This window comes from Eleutherodactylus coqui, chromosome 1, assembly GCF_035609145.1.
Source record: "Eleutherodactylus coqui strain aEleCoq1 chromosome 1, aEleCoq1.hap1, whole genome shotgun sequence".
In the NCBI taxonomy this organism is placed as follows: Eukaryota; Metazoa; Chordata; class Amphibia; order Anura; family Eleutherodactylidae; genus Eleutherodactylus; species Eleutherodactylus coqui.
In genome coordinates this window covers 508,282,843-508,302,125 of record NC_089837.1, presented here as the reverse complement: position 1 = coordinate 508,302,125, position 19,283 = coordinate 508,282,843, and the positions used below count along the sequence as shown (strand labels likewise).

Genomic DNA, 19,283 nt, shown 5'->3' with positions numbered 1-19,283 from the left:
CTCATCTCTAATAATAATAACCTAACTCCTTTCCAGGGCAATTTATACAGATGAACCAGGAAGAAAGTAGGTAAATTCTGATGCCAAGACTCAATAGCAGAGAGGACGGGTTAGCCGCTAATATGCTATCTGCCTGTCCTACAAGACAACTTACCGTACTTCAAGTCGTGTGAGAGTTTAATCAAAAATGTCAGAGAAACTTGTGGGTAGATCATTTCAGCCATTTCCAGACAATTCTTCATCCAAAGATGTTTGCTCAACCTACAGTTGGGACTTTGGGCAAAACTAAGCCTACTTAAAATCAATCATACCATTCTGACCTAAGGAAGCGTGATTTCTCCTGCTTTAAGGGATTAGTCATGTAAACCATGGCAGGCTTTCACCCAGACCAGCTGTTTAACAGCCTGAAGGTATTCAGCTTGTTAGCGTTAGAATTATGAGGTCCTTGCTAAGAAAAATAGGTTTATCTGTGTCACGTTGTGCTCCTGGGACCTGTAGTACTTTGGGTTTCCAGAATCACACTGCTGTAGGTATAGGTGATTTGGCTGGCTGATGGTGTGGAGCTCTCCAGCCAGCCAATCACCATCATGATGCACACATAAATATCAGCCTCTTACTAGCGGGTGCTGGTCATTTATCCACTATCCTTTTCCAACTCAGTGCTTGGTGTTATGCATGTTGCTATTTTGAAGTTGCTTTCACTGAAGATGGTCTGCACACCTGATCTTCTATCTGCAGGTTCTGTGGCCCTTCCCTTTTATCAGATGTGGCCTCCAGACATCTGATGTCCTATACATTGTGTGGTGGGTGATATCTGAAATGTTCCTCTTACGTCAGTTTGGTGTCTGACGCTCTTGCCCCTTTCTTGATGTGTGAACACTTAAACTAACTCCTGTTTTATTTCTTAGGCCAGCTACCCGTGTCTGCCGCCCTCTTGCTATTCTGGGCAGATGCAGGCTTTGCTCTGCTCCTTCTATATGAATGGATTCTTAGCTGTGTACTTTCCATTGGCACTGCAGGAGGTAATCTTCTCCAGCGCTCCCAGCCCAGCTGCAGGGTAACAGGCTATTGCCCACCTATTTAGTGGAGCTGGAGATTCTCCTCCTTTGCCTGAGCGTTGGTGTCTATGACTTCTGTGTTCGCCCTGATTCCTTTTACCTGGGTGTTTGTTCTCTGCCTGCCCAGACATTGCACCAGATTCTGTTTACAGTTTGGCCTGTATTGCGGAGCTTTGCACCAGTGCCTCTGACCTCCATGGATCAGCTGCCAACCACACCAGGACTACTCCAGGAAGTAGCAGTCTGCTCGGTTTCCTACAATAAATTCTAGATCCCTGTACAGTGGTTAAAGAGTGAATACCGGGGAACCATCAGGATAATGCCCTTAGGATTAGCCCAGGCCAAGGACAAACCGGTTGGTTGGCACAGTGGGTCCACACTCATTGTCCATAACATATTTCTGCATGCATGATGTTCTGAGTGGGGTTTTCCTCTGTGAGGTGAGCAGAGTTCATGTGGTAATAATCACTTCTTCAGTGTGGTCTGAAGGAGTGGACTGCTCTTGGTGTGTACAATGACATGTTCTGTGTGGTGTTCCCTCTGTGTTGCAGTCACTTGGTGTGAACAAGGTCGTGTTCTGTGTATGTCTGTAGGTGTTGACTACACTTGGTGTGAATTGTCTTGCTCAGTGTGTGTTTTGTTGTATATCCCCTGCCTGGTGTTCCTGTCTGTTACCATCTTGGATGAGCTGAGCCCCTAGGTTCCAATGTGGAGCCATCCCTAAAATAAAAAAATAAATAAATCTTGGTATTTGTATAGTGCCAACCTATTTCGCAGCGCTTTCGGGTAATTATTACTTATTACTCCCCACCAAGCTGGATTCTCATTTTACCGACCTTGGAAGGATGAAAGGCTGAGTCAACCTTGAGCCGGCTACCTGAATCATGCGGGGATTGAACTTCAGGTCATACGCGAGAGCTTACACTCTGCACCACACGAGGCTCTTATTGAGACAATCTCCCCGATTTAAGACAATCGCCCCATTTTCAGGCAAGGTTCCCTAGGGACTCACAAGACAACGAAGACCCATGATGTGGGCTTGTGAGGTTACATATTCTGACCAAAATACAAACCAATATCTCGTACTTATTAGCAATTCCAGCTGCCTATGTGGGTTTGTACTATAGGTAAATATTTTGGTGTCTGTTGTTGTTTGTATGCATGTTGGGTTTTTGTATGTTATTGGTGTTAGAGTGCATATTCTTTCCCTCCTGTTTTATTTGGGTTACGTTCATCTATGTCATTGTTCCCATGGCTTGCACAGATATAACAATCAGAGGTAGACACCTGAACAAAAGGTGCCTATACCTGTATAGCAGTGTTTCTCAACTCTAGTCCTCGGGACCCCCAAACAGGTCATGTTTTCACGGTATCCTATAGGAAGAACACATGTGGCAATGTCTGAGGAACTGATAATTAGATCACCTGCACAATACTGGGGAAATCCTGAAAACATGACCTGTTTGGGGGTCCTGAGGACTCGAGTTGAGAAACACTGCTGTATAGTGTCCATCTTCATAAATAGTGTGAACAAGGAAGGCTTTTAGCAGAGAAAACCCATATTGAGGAGTGATGCTCCATATTCCACAGGATGGATTTGAGAAAGGCTAAGGTAAGACTTTAGCTAAAGACCCTTTGACAAAGTGGTTCATAATGGCCATTCAGAGACTGAAGACAGCTAAATCAACCCTTTCCCAAAATTGAAAGCTATGTGAGCACTCCTAACCTTTACAGGAAACGGATTTGCTATTCCTATCAGGAAAGGTGGAGTTCCTGGTGTCACTTACATCAGCCAAACGGATCAGTGATCTATGGGCCTTGACTGTCAAAGAGCCTTATTTATCCTTCCATGAGGATAAAGTGATATTAAGGACTCTGTTTTTTTTTCAGGCCCAATTGGTTATTTTTTCTCAATATGAATCAGGTAAATGTCCTGCCGGCCTTCTGTGCTGAACCTACCTGGGAGGAGGAAAGGTGCTCGTAGACATCAGATGTGGGGCACTGTCCGAGAATAGACCTATCACAGCTGAGAGTTTGGACCGATCAGTTGTCTGTGCTCACACAGATCCCAAAGAAAGGGAGAAATCCCCCCAGCCCACCATATCTAGGTGACCGAGAGACCCTGTTATCACTTCATATAAAAGTGAAGGCCTCCGTCCAGAAGACATCAGACTCGCTATACCGGAGCCACAGCAACATCAGGGGCAGAAGATGCGGTATCTGGCTGAGAGCATCAGCACATGGAGCACACAACATACCTTCTGTGTAAGAAGAACCTCTCTATGGAGAAGACTTTTCCTCCTGTCCTTCAGTTTTTATTTCTGGTCTTTCCCACCCCTAATAAATCCTGCTCTCCCCCTGTATGTATATGGCTGCTGTGTGAGGATACCCCAGGAAGCCAGAAGTTATTATGTTATTCTTTCCTGCAGATCTAACAGCAGCACATATCTACCCAACCAATAAAGTATTTTTCTCTACATCTCTTTGTAGTCTTTAAAAAACACACAAGGGGGAGGAGCTTAGGTCCCCCTTCTTATAGGGTTTGTACAAAATTTGAATTAACTCTCCAAAGCATGTGGTAGGGGAATAAATCCCCATGTCTATATGTGCTGCTGTCAGGACTACAGGAAAGAACAGCATAATAAATCCTACCTGTCTGCAGTCACATTGACTGTAACAGGTCAGTGTAATGTAAGTATGAAGTCAGTTGTAAACACGCAGAGCACACGGATGTGAGAACTAGTCCATCTGGATAAGCCCTTTATAGACTCCTCTATGAGCTCCATACATCAGCAGTCCTCCTATTACTCCTGTTCTAGACTCCTGGCTGCTATATTGTAACAAACTGCTGCTGTGTGAGCCAGACAAGAGGACGGCTTCTCAGCCTCTGAATGGCAATGTTTTCATTAACTGACAGCAAGCAGAGATTTTGAAATCAGTGAAGAAAGACAAAACATATAAGGAAGTTGTAGAAGCTTTATTTCCATAAGATTCACAACTTCTTGTAGATCCGTGTAGATACAGGCGGATACTTTCTCATCTTAGACTTAGTTATTTGCTGTTTGGCTACTTGCAGAAGTAACGGTCGTTCCGGTCAAACTGACATGTAAGTCCTCTTGCACACGGACAGTAATCCGGGTAGAGCCCATTATTAATCTGAAGAAAGAGATGATAGGGTTAATGAAGCCACTTGTGACTCCTAACCACATCTGCCTGTCTTTAGTCCATGTAGACGGACTGATGTCGCTGTGGGGCGTCTTACATCAGAGTTTGTGTTTTTAACGCACAAATGTCATCTGATTGCAATCAGTGTTTTTTATGGGGGAGAAAAAAACGGAAGGCGGTCAAGATGATGTCATTTAAACCTCCCATTAAAGTCAATGGGTGCGTAAATAAAACAGAAGTTACTCCCTCGCCGTACAGGGGCGTTTATTTTAAATACATTCATTGATTTTAATGTGCGATTCTGGTCCGAGAATCAAAAACATAAAGACTCGATAAAGACTGCTAAAGTCGGAGCGTCGCCTGCTGTATGGAGCAATAACACTTTATATTCCTTCGCTCCACCATTGATGCTGCCATTTGCTTCTCCACTGGATGTACTACGCTGGGACTAAGGATCCGAGGTCCCTTAAGTGGCTGTTGCACACATCTCTTCCGTGGCCTCTTTTTTGTGCATACGGAGGGGTGCTGGGGGACTTTCTTTTTGTTACATAGAATCAAAAAATAAGACATTCAATCTGTTAAAATTAATATAAAAAACCGCACATAAATAAACTCATCGCCTTTAAGGACTCCCGCGGGCGTACGCAGTATTAGTCCATGAAGAGCGCACCGTTGTTTCCGCCCGTGTATGTTGGATGTTTTTGCGCGTTTCTCTGCTTGCATGTTGCGTCTGTATTCACTGTGGTTTCCAAATGCGCAAAAAAACAAAACGCAAGAAAGATGAACTGATGTCATTTTTTCCGCACTTCCTTGCAACAAGTTTAAAAAACGCTCTTTCCTGGTGATTTTGGTCTGTAAATCGGGGTGACAGCAGGACATCCGCATCACATATCTACATCTGACTCCACCCATGCAGATCAGCCGTGTTGTGCGGACAGGGGATACGGCGGTGTGAATGGGCCCTGATTGCTCCAAGTTTTGTCCAAATTCTGTCCGTTTCACACTTGAGCATTAACCTCCTCCGTGTGAATAATATCGCGGCTCCTCAGCGAAGGTTTTGGCGGCGCAGCTTCAAGAGATGGAACACGAGGTTTTAGGGGGTGCCACAGGTTGTGGTAATTTGTAGTAGAGGCTCCTGTCACCTCACTGCTGCGGGTACAAATACCTGAGTGTGTAGGTATTCATACACTGCCAGGAGGAGTAACAGAGGAACCGCAGCATGTAGAGCTCTAAGATAAGAGGCTGCAGGATGGGTATTTTGTGGGCGATGCAAATATTTAGTAAAGCCGACAATGAAGGGAAATAACCGTATTTGTGCTATTAGGAGTGGAGGCTGAAGAATCACCACATGTTCTATTTACGTGTCGCATGAGAACAGGACATGTAATCTGTGGTGCCTGCACATCACACAACACACGGATGGGGTGCCCGTGTGATGGGAGCGGCACCCAGGAATTCTGTACACAACGAAGGGAGAAGCGAATACATCAGCCGCTTACAGATACTCACCAGAGGGTTACAGGTCGCATTTTTTGCTGCTCTTGGTTCACATTTATTTGTAGGAACACGGAACTCTGTGGATGTCCTACGACAACACCCACTGTCACATTCTGCACTTAGAGAACAGAAATCTCCATTGTTCTAAATATAAAAGAGAGACATAAATGTGATGTGATTGGAATTCTCTTTGTCTCGATGTTCTCCTTCCTGAGATCGGTCACAATTATTACTTCACACCGGAAGGAGAGGCTGTTAGGGACAGTTCAGGCGGTTGTTCCCCATCTGTGCTGTCCGTGTATTTCACGGCACACGGACCCATATATGACAATCAGGCCCTTCACATGAGTGTTATTTCACGTGGATCCTGTCCTGTTCCGGTCCGTGTCATGGATGAGCAGGATATGTAATGTCCGCTACCCGCCGCTCTGACATCACATGGACGTACATCCGCGTGCGGTCCGCTGCGAGTTGGGCCCTAGATTCTCACGGACAACTCACAAACATCCTACCAATATATGTAGCAAGGTCTGCAGCACACCAAAAGCGTTAATGCCAAATAGGCTGAGGCAATAATAAAAGTATGCAAAAGCCAGCAAGAGGACAGAACCCCGAACCTCTGTAGGGGTCATCCAATGCGGTGATCAGCGAGTGGCAGCATGAATGGTGCAAATATTAAAACTATCTTTATTCCTCCACTAAAATTGCGCCGATTCGGCGGCCTTGGTCTTTGCCGAGCTCCATGTATGCCGCCACTCGCTGATTACTACATGGGATACCTCACAAGCATCCGTCTGAGCGCACACTTAGACCTCTATCATTTAGTGTTATGGACTTCTTTTCCTATAGAGGTTCTGTTGGGAACAACGCCTCCATAAACAGGAATAAGGCGCGATCACACGGGCTTTGTGGCGATTTTTTAATAGCGCAAAAGTCAATAGTACCTTTTAATGTTAAAAACACATTGCATAAAAATAACAGTTTTGTGCTTTGCGATGCAATAAAAAGGAGGCTCCATAGGGAAACACGGGAGGTTTAAAAAAACAAGAAATATATTTTTTAAATGCAACATCGCAGAGTGAAAACCTTCCCAATATGAGGGAAACCATTGAGAATCATTGATTTCATAATTCTGCTATTTTACTCCCTCCGCGTTGCACTGAAATCGTGTGATTTTATCGCCCATGAGAAACCCCACTAAGAGCTGTATGAGAACGGCACCCGGATTATTTTGTCAGTGCTTATAGCTCTACTGTTACTTGATGGGGGGTCTCTAATAAAGGGGCATTCGGTGCATAGTTATAACATAATGGGATTGGAGGAGGGATGCCTGTATATGGGGGTCATGGAGTAATGCTTCCCTCCAGCTGCTCCTCCGCCATTGTAAAACATAAGAGAAATACTCGGGGGCCGGACCCTGATGAGAGATGGCGGTGCTACATGGGTGGATGGTTCTAAGGAGATTATTTCATCCCCATATGGTGATATTGGAAGCTATATGGGGGGTTATTTCGTCCCAATATGGTGATATTGGAAGCTATATGGAGAGTTATTTAGTCCCCATATGGTGATATTGGAAGCTATATGGGAGGTCACTCCGAAACTATATGTGGGGTTATTTAGTCCCCATATGGTGATATTAGAAGCTATATGGGGGGTTATTTAGTCCCCGTGATATTAGAAGCTATATGTGGGGTTATTTAGTCCCGATATAGTGATATTAGAAGCTATATGGGGATATTTAGTCCCCATATGGGGATATTAGAAGCTATATGGGGGGTTATTTAGTCCCCATATGGTGATATTAGAAGCTATATGGGGGGTTATTTAGTCCCCATATGGTGATATTAGAAGCTATATGGGGGGTTATTTAGTCCCCATATGGTGATATTAGAAGCTATATGGGGGGTTATTTAGTCCCCGTGATATTAAAAGCTATATGGGGGTTATTTAGTCCCCATATGGTGATATTAGAAGCTATATGGGGGTTATTTAGTCCCCATATGGTGATACTAGAAGCTATATGGGGGGTTATTTAGTCCCCATATGGTGATATTAGAAGCTATATGGGGGTTATTTAGTCCCCATATGGTGATATTAGAAGCTATATGGGGGGTTATTTAGTCCCCATATGGTGATATTAGAAGCTATATGGGGGGTTATTTAGTCCCCATATGGTGATATTAGAAGCTATATGGGGGGTTATTTAGTCCCCATATGGTGATATTAGAAGCTATATGGGGGTTATTTAGTCTCCATATGGTGATATTAGAAGCTATATGGGGGTTATTTAGTCTCCATATGGTGATATTAGAAGCTATATGGGGGTTATTTAGTCCCCATATGGTGATATTAGAAGCTATATGGGGGTTATTTAGTCTCCATATGGTGATATTAGAAGCTATATGAGGGTTATTTAGTCCCCATATGGTGATATTAGAAGCTATATGGGGTTATTTAGTCCCCATATGGTGATATTAGAAGCTATATGGGAGGTTATTTAGTCCCCATATGGTGATATTAGAAGCTATATGGGGGTTATTTAGTCTCCATATGGTGATATTAGAAGCTATATGGGGGGTTATTTAGTCCCCATATGGTGATATTAGAAGCTATATGGGGGTTATTTAGTCCCCATATGGTGATATTAGAAGCTATATGGGAGGTTATTTAGTCCCCATATGGTGATATTAGAAGCTATATGGGAGGTTATTTAGTCCCCATATGGTGATATTAGAAGCTATATGGGGGGTTATTTATTAGTAAAGCGGGTGAGCGTGAAGTGAGAATGTCTGATGAAAATTAAGACATAGTAGAAATAACAGAAAGATGGCCTGATGATAAGTGCGATTGGGGTGGATTTACAGGGTTACAATCTCTTCAGAAGTGACCATGGGAACAAGAAAGGGGGGGGGGGATGTTTGTATGTTAAATCCTACTTAATACAAGAAAACAAAAATCAGCGCCTACTCACACACAACGATTTTTAAAAGAATGTGAGTTACTTTTAAGTACTCACCTGGTGCTCGGCCAAAACTCCTGTCCAGGAGATTGACCGGCACCTTATATCCAAGTTGGCTTGTAACGTCTCTGGAGTCCCGGATCCGATTACCGGAGAGCGTCTCTGGGGTTTACAGCCGTGACAGGCTGTTTGCATACCTCTCGTGTCAAATGGAAAAATTTCCCCGGCGCTCGTCGGTTCCAGCAGAAATAGAGGACACAATGTCCGTGAATAACTTTAAATAATTTATTGATTCGTACGCTACGCGTTTCTGCGGGTTATCCCTGCGGTTGTCGAGGCTACAAGAAGATATAGGTGTAGAAGATGATCTACTCCTGATCCCTGTTATGTAGGGCCTCCCCATTGGGCCCCCGATCCGGCCCTGTACTTACTTACTCTCACCACCGCTCAGCAGTGAACACTCTCTTATTTTATTTGCTTTTTGTGTTTTAAACTACTAAACAAAACTTTTACATCCATGTGTCATGTATGATAGAGCCAGTCTGTGTCCCAGATGCCAAGTTAGAGCGTTAGCCACAGCTAGAACATAGGCCATGAAGTGTTCCCCGGGCATTGTTCTGGGGCATAGCGCCACCCTGTGCCTTTCTTGATAGAAGAAGCTCAAGTTTTTCATTTTTTCATTTTGTTGTTTGTCTCGGCGCATTTAGCTGTGAAATCCATATAGGAAATATATGGTGTAAAATGTAACAATTCAAAGCCTGTGTGAATGAGACCTTATACTAAATATGTGGAGGGGAAACCGGGACAGCAGCTGGTGACAGGTACTCACCGGGCCGAGACATTCCTGAGGTCGTCGTTTTGGTCCACATTCATCAACTGCCCGGCGAGAGGTACTCCTGAAGCAACACCCGCTATTACACAGGTCACTAGAATAACATGAATCTCCATCGTTCTAAATATAAAACAGAGGAGAGATAAGTTTTAGGAATCCATTTATAAGGTCTCACATTTATGTCACATAAAGAAGTGCGCTTTCTAAAAATTACTGACACATCATACGGACACGCAAAAAGGTTTGATCGCTGGGGGTGCAGATGCTGAGACCCCACTGATTGCTAGAATGAAGCAGCTGAAGCCTCATCCCAGCGCTGTCACTGCTTGTTCGCTGAGGATGGGCCGTAGTCTTTATATTGAGCCCGTCTTCAGCCAGATAGCAGGGACAGCACTGATGAGATCTTTACCTGACTTGTTCTAGTGATGGGTTGGGGTCTCGGCACTCAGACCCCCAGTGTACAGAAACCTTTGACAAGTCCATATGTAATGACAAAACTATATGAAATCCCATTTAGGGCCCATTCACACCTGCATTTAGGGCTTCAGCCACAATTCTGTTTCTCTTTCATTTTTGGAGCGGAAAAGTGAAATTAAAATGGAAATAATCATTTCCATTTTTTTCTTATTGATTTTATTGGGTTTTCAAATTAAAGGAAAACAAACGGAAAACTATGTTACCTCCATATCATTAGGTTTACATTTTTTAAAAATTAACAAATAGCGCTGCAGACGTGCCAGTGGGGGAAAAAAAAACAACGAAACAGAAGCAGATAGAAAGCTTTCCGTTTTTTGAAAACCAATTGAAATCAAGGAGAAAAAAAGGGAACTTTTATTTACATTTTCAATCTGTTTCTCTGCTCTTAAAACAGAATTGTGACAGAAGCCCTAAACGCCGGTGTGAATGGGCCCTCACACCACTGAAGAGTATTCTCATCCAGGGAAAGCATTCTGCACATTGAGGGTACATTTACACATAGCGGAAATGCTGCATCACCTGACCAGCAGCGCTGCGCCCACTAGAGACCGCCGAATGAAGGGGTTTGCTGCAGTGCAAGGAAGTGCGAGGTGAGAGGGAGAACTGTGTGAGCCGCTATGTGTAAACATCCCCTAATTACCACTCAGCCCAGCTGATAGTGGGCAGAGCTGACAGGCACACACTGTGATTTAGGAATGCTCTTTATAACTTGTGTTAATCATCGTGATTGGCTGGGCGATAAAATTGGGTCCAGTTTTGCTAAATTGGATTGGATCATCCTGATCTAATTTTTGCAAAAATTGCCAAATTATTAACTTCCTACTTAGAGGAGAGGGGACGGGTGTGCTGGTGCCGTGCGGCTGCCCTGCAGTGCTGGAGATCTAGATTTCCATCAGCAGTGCTGCCCACTGGGCCACCACCACCTCCACTGTTGTTCCAGGGACATTTTGAAGGCCAAATTAGAGAACCCGATTTTTGCTGCCTTTGATTTTAATGAAGGTTGGAAGAGGGAGTCTCAATTTGGCAATTATTTTTTTTAAATCGGGTCAGTCGGTCACTGCAAAACCAATTACAGTTAAATCTCTAGATTTGTTGGTAATCCGTCTGAAAGCAATCAGCCAAACTTGAAACCAATGAAAGTCAAGGTAATTGTTTCCATAGCAATCAATGTAAATCCAATTAATTTGTTCTAGACATTCCAGAAAACACACCCCGCCTCCCAGCAAGAGATTGCTCTAATTGGCTAAATTATGACTAGCAAGCAGAGGTTTGTTACAAAAGAGTTAAAACAGACAGAAGGAAAGGCAAATAATTATAGTAAAGTAATTGTATTATGATTGAAAAGTATATAGGAGAGGAAAAATGTATTGTATAAGGAGCAGAGTCAGATAATCAGTTACCATAAACCCATCATATAATCTCCATGTAGATACGTGTAATACAGTTACTTTATTGTAATTATTTGTCTTTCTTTCTGTCTGTTTTACCTTTTTTGTAACAAACCTCTGCTTGCTAGTCATAACGTGATGCAATTAACTTCTGAACACACCCACCACACCATTCCCCAGCTGTTCCCCTCTTGACAAGCTAGCACACACAGGTATTGCTTTTTTTACTTTAATTTGTTTTCTGTCTATAAATGTTTTGCGTATCTCATACCTCAGAGCTGTTGACAAAGGCTATCGTAGCCGAAATGCGTTCAGCGCGGACCTGTGAGCTGTATGCTTTCTATTCAATAAAGGACATTTTTTTTAATGGTAGCAGCTCCTCTCCACTTCTACTTTTCTCAACTGGTCACTAAGGGGTAAAGATACAGGGCACCTAATTACCCTGATCAACCCAGTCCCTTGGCAAGACTCCTATATATGATGCAAACTAGACCTTAAGTCTCTCTACTCTACTATCCCAAATGATCTAGGGATTAAGGCAGTTGAACACTTTCTGAGTGGAGATTTTCTAACATCGCACCAACAAAAACTTTTTATTTACCAAGTTTGCACCCAGCTCTGCCAACCTTTTTCTGGGTGCATCTGAAGAAAGTAATTTTAATGATTCCTGCATTGTATTTTTTAGGGGATTTATTGACAATATCTTATTGACCGGGAATGGGGACTTGGAGGATTTAACATCTTTTATTGTTAATTTGAATAAAAACAACTGACCTCGGGTTTTCTGGTACTATGAACCCTGTTAGTGCGGCCTTCTTAGACTTGGAATTATTTATTCCTAAAGGTAACACCCGAAGTAAATCCCATTTTAAGCCCATTGATTTAAATAGTTACCGAAACTCTTGCAGCGAAGAACTGGAAAACTAATATCCAGTATGGACTGTTAAAAATGGATTAAGAGAAACTGTTCTTCTACCCGAACGCACAGTGAACAGGCCAAAATCAGGAAAACAAGATTTAAGAATAAGGGGTATCCTAAAACACTTATTGCATCGGCATATACAAAAGTCCTGGAAGAAGATCACCATGGTGACAAAAATAGAAAAGACATGATTCCGAAGAAAAATGACTTTAGTTTGAAAACTCTGTTCATTACCCGCTACAACTCCCAGCATGCCTCTATAAAATACATGCTTTTTAAGCAATGTGGAATCCTAAAAGGAGACCCCTTTTTACTTAATGATACCCCAGATAACCCTAAAGTTGTTTTCCACAAAAAGAACCCTAAAAACATCTTTGCAACTTTGTGTCAGGATCCGCGGCTCGCGGGTCCTCCGTGCCCACATCTCCGGTCATGTCACCCAGCATTTAAACGTCTATGCGCTCCTGACCTTGCCAGTGTTAGTGTGGTCTTCCTGCTGTACCCGCGTTTCCTTGTATTTGACTCCCGTTTTGATTCTCTGCTTTCTGGACCCAACTTGCCTTTGCCTGACCCTTTGTACTGCGTACCCTCCTGTTGCCGACCTGGATAGCTTGGCTTGCCTGAGTGTTTCGTTTGTTCCAGTGTCTGTCTGTTGTCTGTCCCCATGTCCCACTTCCCTAGTGAGTGTAGGGACCATCGCCCAGTTGTCGCCCTGGGGCTTAGCCCAGGGGGCAAGTAGGTAGGGACAGGGGTTGCGGGCGGTTTTCAGGGACCTCCAGTATCCCGGTTCCTTGACACTTTGTGTTCTCACATTAATCTACCTACTTTGAAAAACACATTTCTGAAACCCTTCATAGGCTCCTTAGATGTGGCTTGTAAAGGTGCAACTGCTGTCCGTATGTGCAACATGGAAGAAAGGAGATTCCTATAAACCCGGATCAGGACCCAATTAAATAATGGCCGTTTTTAAACTGTGGAGTAAGCGATGTCATTTATCTTGTTGAGCCCCGTGTGGCCTTAAGTATATCCGACGAACTATAAATGCTTTAAGAACACATTTTATCATTTCTAACGGATATATAAAAGATAGTGCTTCTCGATAATTTTTACATGTCCTCGACAGATACGAGACAAAACTCTGTGTCACCCCAATGAAATATGTAAAGTCAAGGTTATTCTCACGATTAAAGTCAAAAGAAATGTCCTGGATTTTCAGACTTTATACTTTTGTTCCAAATTTCTTAATGAAGTCCTAGAGAAATAGTAATTTATTGTTATTTTTATCATGTTCCCGATATATTTATATATTTCTATCAATATTATGTTTTTTATATCTTTTACATGACTCCTTTCATGCACCCATGATGTATTATGACCCTGCGTGGTGCTGTAGTGACATCATCACGCTCTTGGACCTCACACAGCTGCGCACACTGGGCACTTGCCCCCAGATGGAACACAATTAGTCTGCGGTGCCATGGTGTGCTAGACACTAGCATCCATGCTCCGTGTGGCTGCCTTTGATAACTTCTCCATGTCCACTGGCATCATTCGGTGGGGCGTGCCGCCTGATGGTTCCACCATTGTGGTGAGTCTTTATAAATATCTCTCTCCTTTATGTCAAATTCTTCATGATAAAGGTGCATGTTAGCACCAGAACGTGTTGCATCTAACCTTGTGCTCCTTACCCCACTCCTTGTTACCGGATTACAGAATTTTATCACTGATCATTTAGACTTCTCCCTGATGTGTTTGGTCTAAGAAAAGGGGGTGGGGAATGGGGGGGGGGGGGATATTCTTAAGCTAGGGTCTGTACCCCCTCCTCTTCATGTAAGTCATTTAGCCTAATTCTCCTACTAACTCTTTAAAGTGCAGAGCATTTAAAGGGGTTAATAGCGCTGATCATTCACTCGGCTAATTGCAGCTATTGCCCGCAGTTGTCAGCTGTAATAAACAGCTGTAGTCCACTCTGTATGAAGAGAGGTCACCCTGCGATCTCTCTTCATACTTACCCCGACGCTGCAGGACGTAAATGTACATCCTGGAGCATTAAGGGGTTAAGTTATATACATCAACAATGCCTTGAGGGTCAGATGTCTTAACCTGAGCATCATGAAGAAAGAGTTTGCATGTTTTAGCTGTACGAGTTTTTGCTTGTTTCACTAATGTAGATCCAGTTTTATCGCCTTGCCAGTAGTATGTTAATAGTTAGAGATGAGCAAACGTACTCGTTTAGGGCGATTTCGCAATCAAGCATCGCTTTTTTTCGAGTAACTGACTACTCGGGCGAAAAGATTCGGGGGGCGCCGGGGGTGAGCGGGGGGTTGCAGAGGGGAGTTTGGGGGGGGGGGGGAAGAGAGAGAGCTCCCCCCTGTTGCCCACTAACCCCCGCTCCACCACACCGCCCCCCGAATCTTTTCACCCGAGTAGTCAGTTACTTGAAAAAAGCGATGCTCGAAATGGCCCTAAACGAGTATGTTCGTTGATCTCTATTAATAGTAATTCTCCTAGACCTAGGTCATGTTCATAGGCATGAAGCTCCTGGAGTTGCTGGTGTAGGGCCAATATCTCTCTAGCTCTATCCAAGGAGTAGGATGCTTTGTTTAATCAGTGCAATGTGCATAGTTGTGAGGACAGTAATAAGTCATTGCTATGTTTTTTATCGTAAGATGCTTGCTTGATAAAATGACCCTTGATAGTAGCTTTATGTGTGCACCAGAGTTGGGTTAGAAACCTCAGCATTGCCATTGAGATTTAAGTAATCCAGGAGGTCCTGCAGTGACTGAAAGCCCATTCAGACAAAACGATTATCGGCCAAAATTAACTCAAAAGCAATCTTTTAAGCAATAATCGCTGTGTCTAAACACGCGGCCATTATGCACTGTTCGTGCACAATTCATTCATCGGTGATTTCTAGCAAGCTAGAAATCACCGATAACTCTTATCAGTGCTGCACGCTGATTTTCTTAGCAGACAGCGCTGATACCATTCTTTCAGCTGATATCCCGCTGGGACTTCTCAGCAGAATACCAGCTGCAAGCTCTGAGAACTAAGCTGCTGTCAGCACTTCCGCTGCTTCTTAGAGCTATCAGCTCAGCGGGATACCGCTGATAACTCAGAGAGCAAAGCAGATATTTGCATATACAAAGCAGCTGCTGTTCTCAGAGTATCAGCGGTGTCCTGCTCCACCTGCATTTAACTCTTTAAGTAGCTAATTAGCTACTTAAGAGTTATGCAAAGATGATCGCTCAAAACTGTCACTGAAACTGTCATCTGAGCGATCATCTTACAGTGTAAATGCACCTTAAGGTATATATTTTGGGTGCTGTAATATGTAATTATTCAGGCACCAAGTAGCAGTGGGTGGTTGATTAAATTATTCTTAAAGTGTCCATGCTACCCCGGCATGCTTTGGCCAGGTTATGGTCGCTACTGTCGTAAATATAACATTTTTTTTATAAGGGTTTATGTCTATTAGAGTAAAATCAATTCTGCTGTGTACTTTTTGAGGATGTGGAAAAAAATGTATAATTTTTAAATATATAATGTATTAGTGGTCTGGATGGAGCAGTCGCAGGTCTCTGAGCTCTGTGAGATTCGGCCCTGCAAAGCGACAAGAAGAAGGAGACCTGAGAAAGGGAAAGCTTACAAAGACTCCCTTTGGCGATGGCTGCAAGGAGGAGAATGAAAACCGGACTGCAGGGGCTCACATCGTTCTGCACCACTCGTACAAGCGGAGGAGAAGAATAGACTGCCGGCACACAGGAGAAGTGGACCGGAGGACATCTTGAAGAAAAACAAGGGTAGGAGACCTTCTCCCATTCCCCCACTTTCGGGATCCCATAATGCGGCTGCAGCGGAAAATTGGGGATCAGGTCACAGCAGAGAGGCGTAGGCAGGAACTTCTAAAATGGTGCCTGCTTTCTCTGATGCAAGTAAAACTCCCGCCCTTTAATTACAGCAGTGACGCTCCACAGCGATGGGGTCTCCTGCAAACCACCCAAAACCCGGAGCTGCAGGAAAGAGACTCTAATGCAGTCTCAGGAGACCCTGAAGATCCCATTCTAAGTATTTCTTGCTCTGAACAAGCAGCATCAGAACTGTTTATAAAAGAAATGATCCTAGTAGAGATGAGCGAACGTGTTCTAAACGAACACTTACGCACCCAGACACCGGCTTTACCGAGGACTTCAGTGTCCGCGCGTAAAGATTCGGCCGGCGCCGGGGGGCGGGGAGAGGCGCGGCGGCGCGGGCGGCAGCAGCGGGGAACAGGGGGGAGCCCTCTCTCTCTCCCTCTCCCCCCCACTCCCCGCCGCACCCCCCCGCGCTGCCACGGCGACCCCCGAACTTTTTTCGCCCGAGCACGGAATTGCTCGCAAAGTTCGGTGCTCGGGCGAAAAGGGGCGGAGCCGAACACGTTCGCTCATCTCTAGATCCTAGCCCTGAGGGGGGCGCTTCAAAGAGATTTATCATCTATCTCAACATTACTAAACTCTTACATGGCAGAGCTAGGAAATAGAGTAGAACACCTGGAAAGTAAAATGGTGCAAATCACACAACGATCTTATTGATGCACACTATAATGTGGTGGGAGAGTTAGAAGCATTAAAGTGCAAAGTGGCAGATATAGAAGACAGGAACACAGCAATCTAAAAATCAGAGGAATTGCGTGGTCAATCCCGCGATCTGAGTTAAAAGAATTTATCCAGCAGCTCATAAAACATCTGCTGCCAGGCACCCCCTCACAGGAAAGAATAATCGACAGAGCGCATAGACTGCCACATCCAAAATCAGCCTGATCATCTACCTAGAGACGTTATAGTGAGGATTCATTTTTTCCATATCAAGGAAACCATACTGTTCGCAGTTAGGAAGAATGCATCCCTGCCTGTACCATATGAGCAAATAAAACTTTTTACAGATCTTTCCCAGATGACTATTAAAACTAGGAAAACGTTCTGCAATATCACCCTGGCCCTGCGGGACAACAAGATCCCTTACAAATGGAGATTCCCACCTAAAATGATTATAGCCAAATAGTTAATTTTATACAAAATCCTGAAGACGGACAACAACTCTTGCAAAAGTGGAAAATTCAATTGTAAAACATGAGCGCTCTGTCACGCCTTAATCCAGATTGGGTCAAAATCCTTAACCGCTTTATTAATAGGAGAGCCTTTCAATGTGCTCCTTGCTTCATGGTCTCTCACTATGAGGAGTCGCCTGTTGAAAATATTAAGGTTCCCTTCTTTAAGGTTTGATTTAAGAAGGTCCTGAGTCTTGCAATGGCTGGACATTTTTCCCCCTAAAACAAAGAAGGGTGTCCTTTTTTGATGACGTTTGAGCATTCAGAGAAGGACATTGTAGCTAAGATTCTCCAAAGTTTGTGGTTCCACACCTGGTCAGGTGATTCTCCTCTATCCTGTCAATTTCCCCTATTTTGGAGGTAAATTCTGACCGCTAATTTTTCCTCAGTAATACTGGAGCACATTCTGGAATGGGAACCTGAGAGAGTTTCTTCCCGCCGGACCATTTGGAACTGTTTGGAACTAGGTAATAAAAACCCATATATAAAACGGTAAACAGACCTGCCATCATGAGTATGAAACTTATGTCCTTTAACGTGAAGGGGCTTAATTCTCCATACAAACGAGCCTTCCTATGGAAAGATGCTTAAGCAGCTTGGGCAGACATCATTTGTTTGCAAGAGACTGACTTTACAAAAGAGAGACACCTAAGGTTGTCCCACCCCAAGTTTCCAATGATGTTTATGTCAAATACGGAAAAGAAGGCGGAGCCTGACCGCTGTGCTTAATGGCCGCTTGAGAGCAGAGCTCCGGCGGCAAGACACCTTCTGGAGGTCACAGCAGCTTCTTAAAGCAACGAAATGAGAAGAGTCGGGAGGGAGAGAGCCGCGGAACACGCTGGGACGCCGAGGGGAAGCGGAGGACAAGCCGGTATGCAGCGCTTCCTTAAAGAAGAAAGCCCCCGTTCACCGCTGTTCCCAGCCAAGATGGCGCCGGCTGCAGCTCACAGTAAGGAGGGGGAGGAGGGAGCTAGCTCCGATAATGAAGATGGGGAAACAGTCTCAAAGGGATTCATGAAGGATTTAATCATGAAAGCCCTGCAACCGATAATGTCTGAGCTGGGGGAGATAAAAGAAGACATAAGACACCTGGGGAGAAGAGTAGAGGAACTGGAGACATCCACGTCCTCTTTAACAAGCCACGCTTCTGAAATGGCCCAGATTCTGCAGCTGCATCAGGTTCACCTTAACAGAGCCCTCTTGATGCAGGAGGACTTGGAAAATAGGAATAGGAGATGTAATATTCGCATCAAGGGGCTTCCGGAGTCTTGGGCCACGGAAAGTCTTTCTAAGGTAGCTAAAGAAATCTTCTCTTCCCTGCTTGGCCCAGAGAGGGCCGCCCCAATATCAATAGAACGGATTCACAGAGCCCTCAGGCCCCTCCCGGCGAACGCTGACCCGCCAAGGGACATAATTTGCAGTTTGTTGTCTTTTCAGGACGCGTTCGCCATTTTGAGAGCCGCCAGAAATTACAAAAATTTAAAATATGCCGAGGCTCCTCTGCAGATTTTTCAGGACCTTGCCCCTACCACCCTAACCAAACGTCGCCTGCTTCGGCCACTGCTGGAGATACTCAAGGAAAAGGGTATTAAGTATGCTTGGCTGTTTCCATTCGGCCTGGGTTTCTCCCACAGGGGTCACAGGATAAATATCAGAGACCCTGGAGACCTGCAGGCGTGCTGGCGACTACTTGAAATAGAGCCGCTGGATCTCCCGAGTTGGTTGCCACTCCCGGGGCTGCCTGACCTACCAAAGCTTCCCTCCCCGTCTGCTTGGACATCAGTTGGACCCGCTAAATCTCCCAGAAACAAAAAAAAGAAGAGTCGTGACAACACACCCGCGGGTGACTGAACCTTAAGCAGCAGTCTTTCAGTTGGATGCTTTTACCCAGAGCCC

The 19,283-nt window shown here is 44.4% G+C and overlaps 1 long non-coding RNA gene across 1 annotated transcript in view; it reads right to left on the bottom strand.

Annotated features, from left to right (window-relative positions):
- Nucleotides 1-4,016: 4,016 nt before the first annotated feature.
- LOC136614319 (uncharacterized) overlaps nucleotides 4,017-19,283 on the bottom strand; it is a 46,883-nt gene continuing 31,616 nt past the window's right edge. Inside the window, exons 3-5 of the long non-coding RNA XR_010790952.1 lie at nucleotides 9,512-9,634; nucleotides 5,733-5,864; nucleotides 4,017-4,214 (exon numbers count right to left, since the gene is read on the bottom strand). This is a non-coding gene — a long non-coding RNA (uncharacterized lncRNA). The remainder of the gene's footprint in view (nucleotides 4,215-5,732; nucleotides 5,865-9,511; nucleotides 9,635-19,283) is intronic.